The sequence below is a fragment of the Xenopus laevis genome, chromosome 2L (assembly GCF_017654675.1).
Source record: "Xenopus laevis strain J_2021 chromosome 2L, Xenopus_laevis_v10.1, whole genome shotgun sequence".
In the NCBI taxonomy this organism is placed as follows: domain Eukaryota; kingdom Metazoa; phylum Chordata; class Amphibia; order Anura; family Pipidae; genus Xenopus; species Xenopus laevis.
The window spans coordinates 33,262,762-33,281,515 of record NC_054373.1 but is presented as its reverse complement, the minus strand read 5'-3'; positions in this window follow the sequence as shown (position 1 = coordinate 33,281,515).

The following is an 18,754-nucleotide window of genomic DNA, read 5'->3' as shown; positions in this document are numbered from 1 at the left end:
AATCATAACTGGGGCCATATCCATCGGTTATGTACCTTCTGCTTGGGAACAGATTCATTTTAAATAGGTACAGGTATGGGATCCGTTATCCAGAAACCTGTTATGCAGAAGTGCTGAGTTACGGAAAGGCCATCTTCATTTTATCCAAAATTTTTAAAAATGATTACCTTTTTCTCTGTAATATTACAACAGTACCTTGTGCTTGATCCAAACTAAGATGTAATTAATCCTTATTGGATGCAATGTTTACATGATTTTTTAGTAGACTTAAAGGACATGTAAAGCCTACGTTTACCTACAATGTATTTAAGATGGGCATATCTTCCCCACCCAAACCACACCATTTGTATTGCATATACCCCCTCCATTTACCAGTGCCATCACATTTCCCTAAAACAATTAGCAGCTTTCACTGGGTGGCTATTTTCCCTCTGATACATCAGGCACAACATACTTTGATAAAAAGTTCTGATGGAGTTGAGCACTGTAATGGTTATCTGAGCTCAGAAGAAAAAAAAAGTATCAGACAGCTAGAGTTTCTATGGGAACCAGCAATGCTCTCTCTTCACTGGTTGTTCCCATACCTGTACAATGTAATACATTGCTCCCTTATGAATAAACCAGCTTTCTATGAGGAAGGTGGTGTTAGCCTCAAAGTTCAAGTAAGCTTGAGGTTCACCACGGAGATATTCCTCAGGGATCTCTTGAGTGTTTACTATTTACTATTTATATTTTCATCATAGCAATAGTCACTTAAATGAGAGCAGAATTTCTACCATACACCTGCTTGTGCTTATGTGTACTTATAACCATATGCACATAATTGAAGGTCATAAAAGTGAATGCCCAGGTCCCACTCAAGTGCAACTCTTATATTACAGGGGCAAGTTGCACTCGAATGCATGGAATTCCCTAACCTGCACACCTTCAGTATCTGAGGCAAACTTTTCTAACAGTTTTAGTGCCCATAGGTATGCTTTAATTCTGGGGAAAACCTTGCATAGGAGGAGGAACACATGGCAGGTAGAACCAACTAACTTTGCACTAGAGACTTCTCTCTCTCTCTCTTACACCAAATTCAAATCACTTTGAAGCCAGACCTGATAGGGAAGGAGGAAATTAGCAGTGATTCAGCTGTGATAAATATGCATGAACAATTTAATTTGTGCAGCTTTTGAGGGATACAATGGAGTGTGCAGCAAATAATAGCATAGTACAGGAATAAGTGCATCAAGCATGCACATTAAATGTTGGGAGAAAATATATGCCATGGAAAATGTACAATAGCTTATAATCACTTTTGTATTGAATTGATATGCAGAGATGGTTCAGTAGCATTTAGGTATTTTAGGAGGGTATTTTTATTTTTTAGCCACACAATGAAAAAAAGGTAACATAAAGGTAATATAAGGTAACAGAAAGGTTACATAAAGGCAACATAGAAATGTCATGGTATATAACTGTGAGAAGAAGTGCAGTATATATAAACTGATATATAAACTATATATTAAAGCATATATAAAAGTTAGCTTTCTTTCTTTCCAAATTCTTTTTATTGAATTTTATAATAATCCAGCAATAACCATTTTATGCGAAAAGTTGACATGACTTGAATGAGTAATAAAATAAAGAATTATAACCAAGACTAATAAATACCAGTAATAATTAAAAATTAAAAATCTTAAAAATTAAAAATTTTATTTAAAAATTAGAAATTTTATTTAAAAATTAGAAATTTTATTTAAAAATTAGAAATTTTATTTAAAAATTAGAAATTTTATTTAAAAATTAGAAATTTTATTTAAAAATTAGAAATTTTATTTAAAAATTAGAAATTTTATTTAAAAATTAGAAATTTTATTTAAAAATTAAAAAATGTATTTAAAAATAAAATAAAATAACCCCCAATAAGGGGGTTAGCTACGAAACTCCAAATACAAAAATCACGAAGAATTTGTGATTTTTTTAAAATAAAATCGGACAAATTTTTCAGAATTTATTTAACCCCAAGGATGGAAAAGTCCGAATCTGAAAACCCGGCATCTCAGACCTGTTGAGGTTGCATATAAGTCAATGGGAGAAGTCCCAATGATTTTGATGTGTGCTGGGTTCAGGCAATACCCCGAAGTTTTTGGTTGAAAATTACGAAAAAATTTTGAAAATCGGATGAAAAAGTCCGAAAAATTAGTCAGATTTTTTAATCTGGAAAATGTAATAATAAATAAGCGTAAAAAACCCAACCGGATTTGATCGGAGTTTGTAGCAGAAAATATTGAGATAAATTCAGACTTTGATAAATAACCCCCTAAACTAGTTCTTTATATTTAGCTGTGCTTGTAATCCTCATCAGAAGAGGTCTTGGAACCTATGTTTTCCGGATTAGGGATCTTTCTTTAATTTGGATCTCCATACTTTCAGTCAACTAAAAAAAAAAACACTTCAACATTAAATAAACCCAGTAGCACTGTTTTATAAAGTTTAATCAGATCTTAGTTGGGATAAAGTATAAGGTACTGTTTTATTATTGCAGAGAAAAAGGAAATATGTATGGGGATGGCCTTCCTGTAATTGGGAGCTTCTGGATAACAGGTTTTCCTGATAACATATACCATACTTGTAATAACTAGCTGTAGATCTTGAAATCCCAACAGCTTTGGATATTGTGCTTGTCCAAGCAATCCTCCAAGCCATTCTAAAGGAATTAACAGCATGAGCCATCACAATGGCATTCAACCACCTCACTGTCCTCACCCTGAAAAACCACTTGTACTGTGTCAAGTCTAAAGGGTGGCCTCTAGTGCATTGGATCTTTTGTAACAATCACCTTTTAAAGAAAAATCATGTCCCCTTCAAAGCACCTTTCTTTAAGTAAAACCCAAATACAATTCGGTCTACAAAATTTTAGTCTTCCTATTCACTATATGCCTATAGCACGTGGCAGCTTAAAGCTGGCCATAGACTCGAAGATCCGCTCGTTTGGCGACATCGCCAAACGAGCGGATCTTTCCCCGATATGCCACTAACGGCATGACTATATCCGGGTTAATTCGAACGTTTGGCCGTACGATCGAATTACGATACGCCAAGGGGCTCCGACGGGTCGGTCGGTTAAAAATCAAACCTTCCCGATCGATATCGTGGCCAGATATCGATCGGGAAGACCCGTCGGAAGCCCCCATACATGGGCAGATAAGCTGTCAAATTGGTCTAAATGACCGATATCGGCATCTTTATCTGCCTGTGTATGGCCACCATAACTCCCACGAGACTACGGTGATCAAAATTCCCTTCTGTGCCTACAGGGACTGCCAATGGCAGATGTTGGCATTGTTAGAGATTACTTGCGGCATCTTTTATGAATGTGTATGCACTGAGTAACAGAAATCTTTTTGGTTGCAAACAATGACCTTGTTAAAGAACCATATGACTAAATAAGCGTTACAATACCATGCTGTGGGAAGCAGGAGGTCCCAGGCCAAAAAAAACTAACGCTGGCGAAAATTCAACGTCATTTTGGCACTGCGCCGATTTACTAACGGTAGCTGGAGTAATTTCGCTGGAGTAACTTTGCCAAAGAAAATAGACTCTGGCGCAACTTCGCACTCTTATGCCAGGCGAATTTTCGATCTGGCAAAAGAGCGTTACTACGCAAATTAACTAAGTTTTTGATTTTACTGACCGTTACCTCTATCGCCAGACTTACCTTCGCCACCTCAGTCCAGGCGAAGTGCAATACAGTAAATTAAATTGAGTTTTTTCCTATTTAAAAGGTGACAGACTGAAAAAGATTTTAAATTTTTTTTCACATGTGTAGGGCATGATAACAACTTTATATAATTGTATTAAGGTTCCTTGGCCTTGTGTACTAATTTAACTACACGCCGAATGCTAATTAGCCAACGCTAGCATAACTTCGAACTGCTGAGCGTAATTTCGCCAGAGTTCAGTATCCTGTGCGCAACTTCTGATCTTCGTGAATTAGCGTTGTCCAGGCGAATTTTCGCCTGGCGAAGTATTGCGATGTGCGCGAAGCCAGCGCTGGTGAATTTTCGCCGGTTAGTGAATTTGCCCCTATCTCTGTGCAGCAAGAAAGGAGAACAGAAAACAAATTACATTTTTAATCAGGACAGCTCTATAAATGTTACAGATTATCTCCGAACCAAGAAAACATTTTTGGCAAACTGCACAATATTATGGAATATAAAATGAGATAAATAGGAATAAAGCAGGCATCATTATGCTTTCTTTATAGATACAAATTACGTGTTAAAACGATATACCTGGACTCAGCAATAATAATCCTTAAGATTGCTAACACACTACATGAAGGGGGAATAAATGATTCTCTCCAAAGCTTTCTGCACGGTCAAGCATCACTATTGTGTCCTGCATTCACCACAGTACAAACTCTACCCTAAACTAATGATTAAGTGAGCATGGCATCTTGTTTTTTCCCCTTTAGTACATGCCCCCATTATGTTTCGGAGACATTTATTGCTGTGAATGCAGCTCTTTTATTCCTTTGCTAATTGGATTGGAAGCATCGCCACACAATTTGTGTTTGTGTAAAGCTTGCTGCACAAGATACAGCTTCTTCTTCCTACAAGGCAACAGATCTATAAATTCCCATTCTGGCACCACATTCTCCAGAGTCTGCAGGGTGCTGGCAATTTATGTTCCATTCTAATACCTTTAGACCGGTAGGTCTTGAATTCAACGTAACAAGGTTTGCAGCGTGTTGGTATCCAATAAATATTGCTACCACTTTAATGCTACCCAGGATGTTATAGATGTTCCTATTAGGTCAGGTCAGTTATATATATTTTGTCCAGGAGCATGACTCTGAGCTGCATGTTATGAATGAGTTCTGCTTTGTGGATATATTATACTGACATCCATTGTTCATATTTATGATCTCATCCACATTTTATTAGTTTTTTAGTGAGGAAGATCAACCCTGGAGCGTAGGCTACACTGAGTGCCAACGTTAATGTTAAGTGTTGGCATTAGAAATAAGGTGGCTTCTACAAAAAATGCTGTTTGTTATTTATAAGCAGAGCAGCGCACAAAGCTATGGCCAAGCTGTTGAGCTTAAGAGAGGCTCAGGTTTACTAAACAATGCAGTAAATGCTGTTTCCAAAGTTGACTTGCACAATACAAGCCATAAATATAAATACTGTCTGCCATGTGCCAGGGGATAACTGCAAAGTTACCTAACTTTGTAGTTGATGGTGGAGGTATGGCTTTGCTCTTTGGGAATAAGAGTTAATCTACATGTTTCTATGTTATCCTAATTCTACTAGTGATAGAGAATACAATTGTGTGAATGCAAATCCCTGTGGGAGACCCCCAAACTGCGATGGATTCTGTTCTCAAGCTAGCCTTGGTCACTGGTCTTGAGGGCAGAGCCATCTACTTGGCTGTAATAGCAGTTGTTTGTTTTTCTGTTCTGCGCTCTGTCCCATCGGTAACTTCTTTTTACTACTATATGTTCTCATGTCATATGTTCCCAACATAGGCATACCTAGAACATGCCAGGACCCCACCCCCAACAGTAATTCAGAGGGTCTGGCGTGCACTCCAACCTTAAGGTGGCCCACCCATACTCCCTCTCAGCCAACTGCCAACCCACCCCTCCCTCTCGGATACCTGCCCTCCCTCTCACCCACTCTTCCTGCCTCCTTATTGTATCCCCAGCTTTGTGCAGCTGGTGAGCGGTGATTTCTTTAAAGCTACAGAGAAAGCAGACCCCTCGGTCTTGCCCCCCATTTCCGTGAGGTCTGCTTCCTCTATAGTTACGCCAATGGTCTATAAAATTCTGTGATTCCTTTGTAAGTTTAGAATCCATGGAGATTGTGTCAAATAAACTATATCTTTCACCTTAAATGGTCTCTGGTTGCTGAAATTCCACAACAGTCAGTTCTAGGTAAAATGTCGACCATCCCAGGGATAAAAGGATTCATTAATACGAACAATTCTTCCACTTTTGCTGGGAAAAGCTCCATTACATATAAATGTAGTGCAAGCTGCAATTCTACAATTACCTGTATTGGCGCCTAGCAATCTGAGCTGATATATCACATTATCCATTATTTTTCAAGGCTCAAGAGAGCAATTCATTTTCACTGAATTATATACTAGGGTGCTTTGAATTTTAATCTTCATTAGCAAGAATTATTAACTAAGGGTTCTAAATGCTACATTGGGTGACACAGTGGGTGTCTGTAAGGTTATGTGTGACCAGTATAACTGAGTATTCTGTTTAAAAGCTAACTTGAACATTAGTAGTATAGTAACTAAGAACTGGCACCTTTTTAAAAGATAGGAATGAGAAATACAAATATCAGGATATTACGTGACTTACTCTAACTGTAACTTTTATATGCTTTATTGAAGCAACCCTCGGTACCTCTTGTATTGACCATTGATTGTTTTGTATGTTTTCTTGTATGTTAAAGAGGTTGTTCACCTTTGAATTAACCTTTATTATGATATAGAGCGTGATATTCTGAGACAATTTGCCATTGGTTCATTTTTTATTATTTGTAGTTTTTGAGTTATTTAGCTTTTTGTTCAGCAGCTCTCCAATTTTCAATTTCTGCAATCTGGTTGTGATGGTCCCAATTACCCTAGCAACCATGCACTGATTTAAATAAGAGACTGGAATATGAACAGGAGAGAGCCCTAATAGAAATATAAGTAATACAATTTAGCTATGACAATAAGGGGCCGATGCATCAAGGGTCAAATATCGAGGGTTAATTAACCCTCGATATTCGACTGAGGAATGAAAATCCTTCGACTTCGAATATCGAAGTCAAAGGATTTTGCGCAAAAAGTTCGATCGAATGATCGAAGGAATAATCGTTCGATCGAATGATCGAAGGAATAATCGTTCGATCGAATGATCGAAGGAATAATCGTTCGATCGAATGATCGAAGGAATAATCGTTCGATCGAATGATCGAAGGAATAATCGTTCGATCGAATGATCGAAGGAATAATCGTTCGATCGAATGATCGAAGGAATAATCGTTCGATCGAAGGATTTTAATCCAACGATCGAAGGATTATCCTTTGACCAAAAAAAGTTAGGCAAGTCTATGGGGACCTTCCCCATAGGCTAACATTGAGCTCGGTAGCTTTTAGGTGGCGAACTAGGGGGTCGAAGTTTTTTCTTAAAGAGACAGTACTTCGACTATCGAACGTTTTTTAGTTCGAATCCTTCGATTCGAAGTCGTAGTCGAAGGTCGAAGTAGCCCATTTGATGGTCGAAGTAGCCCAAAAAACACTTCGAAATTCGAAGTTTTTTTACTTCGAATCCTTCACTTGAGCTTGGTGAATTGGCCCCCTAATGTGTAGACTCACAGAGCATTTGTTTTAGATGGGGTCATTGACCCCCATTTGAAAACTGGAAAGAACCTGAAGACGGATCAGGATAATCCCAAATTTTAGATCCTGCTTACTGGTAACTTGGGTTAGGCTGTGGGTGTGTTGGAGGCATGCTTGGGTGTAATAGCTAACCCTGGGTGGCATCTCTTATTCTTGAGAGGTAAATATTATTATTATTATTATTATTATTATTATTATTATTAAAGGACAAAGCAACCCATTATTTAATTTTTTCAAGATATGGTAAACACCCCTTTCCTGTACTGAGTCACTAAATTATTTTCACTCAGCAGTGCCTCCTTCACTTGTATTTACCACCACCATGTTTTTTTCTTCATCTTCAACAATGTGGAGACTGTTCCAATGCCAAAATTCCACACACACTTTTGTGCGTTCTCAATTAGCAGCATACTTAAAGAGCATGTAAAGTCTAAAATAGAATAAGGCTAGAGATGTGTATGACATTATTCTATATAAATGGTGGGAGGTGGTGATCCAAGTATCTCAATGAGATTTCCTCCCTCTGTACAATCTCAGTCCTGATCCTTTGTGAATGTAACTCTTGACTTACTCAAGTGCCTGAGTTCACATTTGGGACATTTTTTAGCTAAGCGATGCCTGTGTTCTGTATGATAGAGCGAGAAATTTTATTCTGTAGGGCAATAGACATTAAATTAAGAGAAATAGTTAATTAAAGCAAAACAAGAAACAGACTTGCAGAAATTTCTAATTAAATTCAATGAGACTGCTTCCTAGTTTATTGAATATATCCCTTAGTGTAAAGTTTTATGCTAAATTTTAATTAAGACTGATAATAAATCTCTTGTTAAGCAGAGACAATGTTACTCTGAGGTTGCTGCTTTGACATTAAGGATATCGATTGGCAAGTACTATGGTTAGGATTAGGATGCTTTAAATTGTAATTAAGTTGAATAGAAAGTCGTTTTTTTTAAATGCACATATTACCGGTTCCCTAGTTCCACAGACAGGACACAATTAAATGGCCTCCCTCATTAGCCCAGGAAGCTTTTCAGCACGCGTTAAGCACTGCGCTCAGAGGCGATTCTAGCGATGCCTCCCCCGTGCTTAACTTTACATTGGCCAATGAGCTCCAGGGAGGCCACACTGGTAATACAGAGAATGCAATTGCTCTTTCTGCACTAGAAAAGCAGACTTTATGGTTTAATAACCTGAAATTTAGCTCTTAAAGAGGTGGTTCCCCTTTACATTAACTTTTAGGGGCAGATCTATTAAGGTTCGAATTGGAAATTCAAATTTTCGAGTTGGGATTATTGGTCAAAACTCATGGGAATAATCCAAACTCGAATTCAAATTTGAGATTTATCATACCTGGACCCTGGGAACAATTTGCCACCTTAAACCTGCCGAGTTTATGTAGAAGTCAATGAGGTCCAGTGACCCATTTGATGATGTTACTAGCCTTTCTCACATTCGCGTTTTTTTCCAGAAATTCAAATTCTTCATTTTCGTGTTTTTTTATTTATTTGCCTTCTTCTGAATCTTTCCAGCTTTCACTGACCCCCATCTAAAAACAAATGCTTTGTAAGGGTGCACATATATTGATATTGCTATTTTTTATTACTTATCTTTCTATTCAGGCCTCTCTTATTCATATTCCAGTCTCTTATTCAAATCAATGTATGGTCGCTAGGGGAATTTGGAACCTAGCAACTAAATTGCTGAAATTATAAACGGCAGAGCTGTTGAGTAACTCATGGCAGGAGTGACCCCCTTGATCAGGTGTTAAATACAGGGCCCCTGATGCACCTTGTTTCTCTTTCTATTCGAGTGTCATCAATGGCACCCAATACATGGCAGGAATAAGTTGCACCTACTAGAGTGCACCAGACTTAACTCTGAGTTTTGCACCTTGCACTTTGTCCCCAGTGCTTAATGGGCCCTCTTAATGTGGCCTCCACCCATAAAACAGACCGTATGCCTAATGGTTTTAAGGTTTTCTGTTTTTCATACCCCTTTCTGTTTTCTGGGTATGGCTTTTGAAACAATATAAGAGGAGTCATGTCTTCTCCAGATCAGTAAATCAAATGGCTTACAACATTGTTTCAGGAGTCTGAAAAAGAGTGCTGAGAATATAAATAGACAGATTATGCTTTCAATTATCTTTACAAATAAAACCTTTGAAAATATTTAAAAAATGTATATTGGAAAGTTGCTAAGAATTACATTTTGGGGGTTATTTACTATACCTCAATTTTTTTTCTGGTCGGGCTTTTTGGGACACATTTTTTTTTTGTGGAAAAAAAAAACTCTAACTTTTTTTTACACCTATGCTGCAAACAGGCAGAATTCGAAAACCTGGCAACTCAAGCCTGTCATGTCATGTATAAGTCAATGGCAGATGTCCCTATCGCATTAGAAGATATCGTGGTCTGCTCTGGGTTTAGACCGATTATCTGCAAAATTTTCAGATTCAAGTTTTTTCCCGACCCAACTTTTTCAAGTTATTTTATTGATAATTAAGGTAAAATCATGGATGGGAGTTTGGCCAAGCTTGTTTTAATAAAAAAAAAATTGATTAAAGGGCATGTAAAGTCTAAAATAGAATAAGGCTAGAAATGCTGTATTTTGTATACTAAATATAAACATGAACTTACTGCACCACAAGCCTCATCAAACAAATAATTTATGCTTTCAAAGTTGGCTACAGGGGTCACCATCTTGTAACTTTGTTCAACATCTTGCAAGACTAAGACTGTGCACATGCTCAGTGTGGTCTGGGCTGCTTAGGGATCGTCATAAACAAAGCTGCTTGAGTTCTGCATGGCTGGGAAGTAAGGTGGGGACTCCCCCTGCTGTTCATAAGTATGATTGTTTCCCTGCTCAGCAGTTAGGGACCATCTGACAATTCCTATCCACAGCAGTAAATGAAGGGAGAATTTCACTGCATACAGTTAGGTTTCTTATAAAAACGGTACACATTTTTTAATTAAAGTATATTGGAGATAGGTTTCTTTTTCATTAAAGAAAGTAAAAATAGGATTTTTTTTTTTTGCCTTTACATGCCCTTTAATTCGGATTTTAGTAAATAACCCCCTTATATGTTCAATATACAGAAATAGTTTATGGGCGGAGGCACCTTAAAAGTTTGGGGCTAATGTCTTAACATAGGCTAAATTGAAGCACTACTGTTGCCCATAGCAACCAAGCAGCAATTAATTTTGGTCAGTCTACTACAAGATAGTAAATGCTATGGGCCACTGCACTGGTTAGCAGCTACTTTGATAAATCAGCCCCTTTCAGTTTATTAAGTCATTTGTGTAATTGCACAGTTCTGTATTTATCCTACTAGTGGTGCCTTGGACAGTATTTGATCTCAGTTTCAAAACATGCTGCTAACAAACATGATAATGAAACTAATAATAATAATAAGAAAAATAATAATAATAAGGGCAGGAGAGAAATAGCTCATATGTCAATTCTATTAATCATTTTAATTGTTAATGCTTCTGGCCCTTTAAACTGTGGACCTTGAAACTAGATACAAGTACAGTGAATGTCACTATTGGAATAAAAGATCTAAGAAAAACATTTAATCTGTCAGAAACCGAAATCAGCCGGTATGTGGCACAGTCTGTACAGAGTGCGGCATGAGATAATATGCAGTTTGTCCTTGCACCATTGTGTTTGTTTTCTATAGCACAGCAACGCTTTCTCCCTGGAAAGTGACTTTATTGAACAATGTAAATATCAAATAGGTTTTAGCTGGGCTATGCCAGGAGCCTACTTACTCCTGCTAGCTAGACCATGCTGGTAATTGCTTTAATAAATATTATCACATGCAAAGTGTTCTATAATAAACCCCTGTACCTAGAATGTTTTGGGAAGTGCCAATTCACCTGGCACATCTTCTTTATGGGTTGCCAGCTTGATTCTAGTCCTTGAATATATTTTGCTAAAAAAATTAAAAATAAATGCCTTTACTGTAATAAATGTATCATGATTAAGATGTATAAGCGCCTGTTGGTAAACTCAAGCTCCCAGCATCCCTTTTCAAGAAAACGTCTCATGAATTTCTGCTTTATTCTGGTAATTTGTTTTGCAATAATGCAGAAAAATCTATGAAGCCCAGAATAAGGTTAGGATAGGAAGTGTGGCCAGTTTTGTAATGAGATAAACTGCTTTAAAATCTGCTGAAGTTAGTAAGAGTTTTTCCCGAGGCTGCCACCATTCAGTCTACCCAAACGCAACCCCAACACGTACATATGTGCACTGAGCAGTAGGAGGAAGGAGCAAAACAAAGAGAAATTATTTGGGGGGGTGGTAGGAGCTAAGCATAGAAAGTTGAAAGATTTATCTGCAAGAATATAAATTATATGTTAAGCTTCCTGCAAAAGAGAGAGGATTAATCAGTCCTCTGCAGGTCTGACTCGTACAGGGAATTGGAGCCACATAAAGATTTTTCTTTTACAGATGCTTCAAAAATAGATACACAAAGGATAAAAAAAATCTGAGAAATATGTTAATGGGAGAGAGAGAAATGGAAAGGCAGTGAAAGTAGAATAGGTAGGAAGAGTGAGAGCTCAGTAATGCATCAGACATTACCGTTTGACTATGCAGGTAGCACAGCAGCATCGATAAAAGCAGTGGGAATAATGGCTCTGGTGATAATAGAGATAATATTCTCTGGCAGTAAGATAGAAGCTACAGTATGGAAAATTGTGTCTTTAGATTAATTGGGATAATGATAAAGAATTGGAAAGGGGCTGTGGCACAGCAGGTATACTAGGGAGAGACGGTGCCTATAGTAGCAGTGGGATAATAGTCTCTTGGAAGGGACTGTGACTGTGGGATAGCAGGTATAGTAGGGAGAGATGATGTCTATAGTAGCAGTGGGATAATAGTCTCTGGGAAGGGACTGTGGCTGTGAGATAGTAGGTGTACTAGGGAGAGATGGTGGCTATAGTAGCAGTAGCATAATAGGATCTGGGAAGGTACTGTGACTGTGGGATAGCAGGTATAGTAGGGAGAGATGGTGCCTATAGTAACAGTGGGATAATAGTCTCTGGGAAGGGAGTGTGACTGTGGGATAGCAGGTATAGTAGGGAGAGATGGTGCCTATAGTAACAGTGGGATAATAGTCTCTGGGAAGGGAGTGTGACTGTGGGATAGCAGGTATAGTAGGGAGAAATGTATATAGTAGCATTGGGGATAAAAGACTTGGGAAATGACTGTGGCTGTTGGACAGTAACTACATTAGGCAAAACATTGATACAGTATGTTTCACTCTTTGTATGGCACTTTGGGCAGACAAGCAGTTATGTTATGTGACCAGCTCTATTACCACCTTCATAAAAACAAGACAATAATTAGTACAGGGATCTCAATTATAGGACATGTACTGCATCTGTTAAAAATAAAAATTCATCTTAAATCGAATTAAAAATAAACAAAAAAATCATCTTAAATTGCAAAAGATGAAACCATGGTTCCTATTCTTAATGTTGCCAATAAAAGATAACATCATTGTAATAAAGGATCCTGATTTAAACAACTGTACCCAGCACCTGCTATATGTATCTCCGGTTTCCCATGTCCCCTTGGGTAACTACAGTATAAATACAGTATCTGTTCATATATATCCGTTCATGTCAGTACCGGGTCAGTGCTGATTTTCTGACACATTACCCAAGCCTTGACAAAAAGCTCTGTCCCAAGCAGTCATGTTACTGCGTTACTCAATGTGGCGTGACGTTCATGTTCTGGAGAAATCAAAAAATGAACTGGATGTCACTGTGCTAGAAACAATTAAGATGATGCCCGGGGAAGACATTTCCAGCGGCTTGCCTTAGGGTCCTTGAACTCTCAGAATAATGATGAGACGTTTAAAGTTTATTTTTAACAGACTGGATGCTTTTAACGGTGAAACTAGGCTAAATGGATGGATTGTATCACAAGTGTCACCCTCCCTCCACCCCCAACCTCCACCATGAAAATCATTTATGCAAATTCAATCAATAAATCAGCCAATGCTCCAAGGTACAGATCTGTACATTAACATGTACTTATGATTATGACTAAACCCCTTCAACAAATCTGGCAATTATTGCTGGCACTGTTTTAAAAGTAACCTCTCATAAAACAAGGGCAAAGATTGGCGGCTAACTGTGTTTTTTTTTCTTTTTGCCTGAATTCATTATCTCAAATAGCTACAAAAACACCGTTTTTATGAAGCTTAAGGGAAAAAAAAAGAAACCAGATTCTTGATCACTGCAAATCTATTAAGGTTTGCATGTACTCCGGAAATCACGTTGAGCAAAACGAGTAATTACACGAATTGCCCGGAGGTGCAAGATTTAATATTGCTGCCATCTGTTAACTCTTTACCTTTATGATTATACACTGATGTCTTTGATACTTGGAAATATTTCTATTTCTAATATTTTGGGAGTGCAGTACAGGTATAAGATCTGTTATCTGAAAACCTGTTATCCAGAAAGCTTAAAATTACAGGGAAGGCCATCTCCCCCAAATTTTTTAAAAATGGTTTCCTTTTTCTCTGTAATAATAAAACAGTAGCTTGTACTTGATCCCAACTAAAATATAATGAATCTTTATTGGAGATTTTTACTGGGTCTATTTAATAGTTAAACTTTTTTTTTTTTTTTTAGTAAACTTCCAAATTACATGAAGATCCCTTGTCCTGAAAACACTGGGTCCCCAGCATTCTGGATAACAGGTCCCATACCTGTATAAGTATTTACACAAATCGTGCTTCTGTTGGGGGATCTGAAGGGTGTATGTGGGCGTGGATGTACCCCTGCATCAGCCCAGTTCTCATCTGCCATTCTGGTGTGGCCTTTTTTGTCAGGGACAACCCAACATTACTCAAAGAATTGTTTGCTGCAGTTGTCTCTTCTACTGTGACTGTGCCTTTCCCTGTGTTTCTGTTGTGGAGCCATCTTATTTCTCTTCTTCTAGTGCTTTTTTTTTGGCTAATATAGATACCATCTTCCCCATTACTTCTGTCTTCTGATATATTGTATATACTTGTCTTTAAAGTCCCCAATGTTCCTCTGGCCCATCAGCTGTATGTATTCATGTATCTATGTCCCTAAAAAGCCATTTAGGAGGACTAAACCCTAAAAATGAATATGGCCATAAATGTCATATTTTATATACTGAACTTATTGCACCAGCCTCAAGTTTTAGCATCTCAATAGTAGCAATGATCCAGGACTTCAGACTTGTCACATGGTAGTGAGATCTAAATTATGGAATGATTTGTTATCCAGAAACCCCAGGTCCCAAGCATTATGGATAACATGTCCCATGCCTATACAGGGATTTGACTTAAAGGGCATGTAAAGTCTAAAACAGAATAAGGCTAGAAATGCTGTATTTTGCATACTAAAAATAAACATGAACTTACTGCACCACAAGCCTAATCAAACAAATAATTTATGCTTTCAAAGTTGGCTACAGGGGGTCACCATCTTGTAACTTTGTTAAAAATCTTTGCAAGACTAAGACTGTGCACATGCTCAGTGTGGTCTGAGCTGCTTAGGGATCGTCATAAACAAAGCTGCTTGAGTTCTGCATTGCTGGGAAGTAAGGCGGGGGCTCCCCCTGCTGTTCATAAGTATGATTGTTTCCCTGCTCAGCAGTTAGGGACCATCTGACAATTCCTATCCACAGCAGTAAATGAAGGGAGAATTTCACTGCATACAGTCAGGTTTCTTATAAAAACGGTACACATTTTTTAATTAAAGTATATTGGAGATTGGTTTATTTTTCTTTAAAGAAAGTAAAAATGGGATTTTATTTTTTTGCCATTATAAGCCCTTTAACAGCAAGGTGGCAAACCTAATACCTAAATAAAGTCTTTGGCTTTAGTAGTATAACAATCTATAGTGTAACTGGGGCTTGGGTCCTCACATTATTTAGATAAAATGGTATATATGGGAGATGGTCATCCCATAATTCATAGCTTTCTGGATAATTGGTTTCTGGATAACGGATCCCATACCTGTAGCAACAACCTACTAATATAGCCAGTGCTCCACCACAGAGATGCAGCTAATATTATGTCTTTGTGTTAACAGGCAAGGTATTCAAGTTAGAGTTGATAATCTACTGTCTGAAATCAGACATCATAATACTATGAGTTTGTGCCAGCATGGTTTTATGCGAAATAGATCTTGCCAGACTAACTTAATTTCTTTTTATGAGAATGTAAGTAGAGACCTCGATTCTGGGATGGCAGTGGATGTGATTTACTTAGACTTTGCTAAAGCATTTGATACAGTGCCACACAAAAGGTTACTGGTTAAATTAAGGAATGTTGGCCTGGAACATAGTATTTGTACCTGGATAGAGAACTGGCTAAAAGATAGACTACAAAGAGTGGTGGTAAATGGAACATTTTCTAATTGGACCAGTGTTGTTAGTGGAGTACCGCAGGGCTCTGTACTAGGTCCCTTGCTTTTCAACTTGTTTATTATGACCTGGAGGTGGGCATTGAAAGTACTGTTTCTATTTTTGCAGATGATACTAAATTGTGCAGAACTATAGGTTCCATGCAGGATGCTGCCACTTTGCAGAGTGATTTGTCTAAGTTGGGAAACTGGGCAGCAAACTGGAAAATGAGGTTCAATGTTGATAAATGCAGGTTATGCACTTTGGCAAAAATAATATAAATGCAAGTTATACACTAAATGGCAGTGTGTTGGGAGTTTCCTTAAATGAGAAGGATCTAGGGGTCTTTGTAGATAACACGTTGTCTAATTCTGGGCAGTGTCATTCTGTGGCTACTAAAGCAAATAAAGTTCTGTCTTGCATAAAAAAGGGCATTAACTCAAGGGATGAAAACATAATTATGCCTCTTTATAGGTCCCTGGTAAGGCCTCATCTGGAGTATGCAGTGCAGTTTTGGGCTCCAGTCCTTAAGACGGATATAAATGAGCTGGAGAGACTAAGTGCAACTAAATTGGTTAGAGGGATGGAAGACTTAAATTATGAGGGTAGACTGTCAAGGTTGGGGTTGTTTTCTCTGGAAAAATGGCGCTTGCGAGGGGACATGATTACACTTTACAAGTACATTAGAGGACATTATAGACAAATAGCAGGGGACCGTTTTACCCATAAAGTGGATCACCGTACCAGAGGCCTCCCCTTTAGACTAGAAGAAAAGAACTTTCATTTGAAGCAACGTAGGGGGTTCTTCACAGTCAGGACAGTGAGGTTGTGGAATGCACTGCCGGGTGATGTTGTGATGGCTGATTCAGTTAATGCCTTTAAGAATGGCTGGGATGATTTTTTGGACAGACATAATATCAAAGGCTATTGTGATACTAAGCTCTATAGTTAGTATAGATATGGGTATATAGAATTTAATTAAAAGTAGGGAGGGGTGTATGTATGGATGCTGGGTTTTCATTTGGAGGGGTTGAACTTGATGGACTTTGTCTTTTTTCAACCCAATTTAACTATGAAACTATGTAACTATGTACAATAATGCTTGATCAACGTTCTATCCAAAAGAATTCCTCATTTCTGGACAGATATGGATATAGAAAATCAGAAGTATTCTGCATTAGATGCATGAGCCCTTTATATGTTCTGCCAGTCCTGGAACCTTCCTACCTACCAATGCAGGAATTAAGGTTTGTGTATTTTAAATTAAATTAGGGTAGTTGTTAGCTCAAAAGAAATTAAATCTCTTGACCCATCTCTGAATCCGAGCTATCACATTAATAGTACCTCTGAGAAATTTGCTTTATCTTTTCTAGGTGGCATTGTGGACAAGTAAAACCCTTAAAGTTCTTCCAGAATCAGCAGCTGAAATAAGGAAATATTGAAGAGTTAATGATCCAAAAAACACAGAAATAATTAAAATGGCCCTTGCAAGCTTTGTGAACATCGCCAATGGAGCAGACCAGACAGTTTCCAGTAACCTCAATTTCTTTCTAACTCTTTTATAAGTCTGCCCAGAATTACTGAGCAACCAAGTGATTTCACTAGTGGGAGCATGTTCAGCATATTCTGACTGTGAGCTTTTAACATTTTCAGATACATTAAGGAGGAGAAAAACATTGTATGTAATGAAACTAAAAGCTACTGAACCTATTTTGAGACATAAAATAAAGAGAGAAAAGAACATCAGAGTTGAATACCTTTATATACACAGTGCAACATAGGTTTTGTATTGCTTTACACAGGTTTTCAACACTGACCCAGTGGTGGTTACAGTCGCAGTTCCCTGTCATATTGGCACAACATAGTCTAGAGAAGCCAGCTAACCTTTCGTTATGGTTTTGGGATGTTTGAGGAAACTGGGGTTCCCAGAAGAAACCAGCAGACACATGGAGACCAGTGTTGGACTGAACTGCCAGGGGATCACCAGAAGACCTTGGACCATAGGTCCAGTTTCCAAATTATTCTTCCTCCTCTCCTCACTCAATTTAATTCTCTATTCTCATAGTCTTTTATTAGTGGTGCTTGCGAAGCAAAGCATCACTACTGTTATCTTGCAAACTTATTTTTATTCTTCTTCCGTATGAAAGTTTGGCGCGTAACTAGTCCCGCACCGTTTGTCCTAGACCCATGAATGAGGTGTCAAATCGTGCGGCTTAATCGGGAATGGGGTGGTATGACTTTTCTAAGGGGTGGGTGGTTAATTGCCCCTTGCGGGGGCAATTAACCACCCCGAAAAGTCCCATAGATTAACATTGAGGCCAACTTTTGACGGATTCTAGCGCAGAGAGGGAATCTTGTAGAAACGTTAAATTTACCACATTTGAAGAGGTTTGCGACCTGTGTCAGATGATACTCCACACGAGGGTATAAGTTTTACCCCCGGGGCAGGAGAGGTCCCCAAATTTGCCCCATTGACTTATAATGGGGAATTTATCGAATAATTAGTTTGTCGCAGACCCATGAATGAGGTGTCAAACCGTTCAGCTTATTCGGGAATGGGGTGTTGTGACTTTTCTGTCCTATTTTGGGGACCCAAAAAAGTGAGCGGAGCCGCAAACAACCAATCAGATTTTCCCTATTGACTTCAATGAGAAAATGTAAACAGCTGTAATTCTCACAGTAATAAAGCCAGAGCTCCCAAACTTGGCACCGTGGGTCACTGGGTGACTGCAGCCAAAATTTACAAAAAGTGGGCGGAGTCTACAACAGCCAATCAAATTTCAGCCATTCAATTAAATAGGAAAATTTTAAACTGCTGCCGCTCTTAGACGGTTAATGGCAGCCTCCTCAAAGTTGGCACAGTTGGTCACTGGGGGACTGGGATTAAAATTAAGAAAAGTGGGTGGAGCCAAAACTAACCAATCAGATTTCTTTGATTGGTTTTAATGGGAAAAATTAAGAAGGC